This window comes from Myotis brandtii, unplaced genomic scaffold (genome assembly GCF_000412655.1).
Source record: "Myotis brandtii unplaced genomic scaffold, ASM41265v1 scaffold185, whole genome shotgun sequence".
NCBI classification, from domain to species: domain Eukaryota; kingdom Metazoa; phylum Chordata; class Mammalia; order Chiroptera; family Vespertilionidae; genus Myotis; species Myotis brandtii.
In genome coordinates this window covers 8935582-8935821 of record NW_005356870.1, presented here as the reverse complement: position 1 = coordinate 8935821, position 240 = coordinate 8935582, and the positions used below count along the sequence as shown (strand labels likewise).

The 240-nt window shown below is 53.8% G+C and overlaps 1 protein-coding gene across 1 annotated transcript in view; it reads right to left on the bottom strand.

Moving 5' to 3' along the window:
- VPS37A (vacuolar protein sorting 37 homolog A (S. cerevisiae)) overlaps positions 1-240 on the bottom strand; it is a 31115-nt gene that overhangs the window by 30349 nt on the left and 526 nt on the right. The window lies entirely within an intron of this gene.

Below are 240 nucleotides of genomic sequence, written 5' to 3'. Positions count from 1 at the left end.
CCCCCCCCCCACACACACACCCATTTCCCACTCTTTGTGAATCTGGGACATTGCGCTTCACAATGCTTTTTGGCCACGTAAAATATCTTCACACTTTGGCCAAAGCGGCCATCAGGTGGCCAGAGGGAAAGGGTAGTGAGGAAGGAAGCAGGGCAGAGCGAGGGATCTTGGAAAGAGCCCATGAGCCAGATTACAGTCAGCGGCCATGTGTCAGGAGGGCTGAGCAAGTCAGAATTAGAG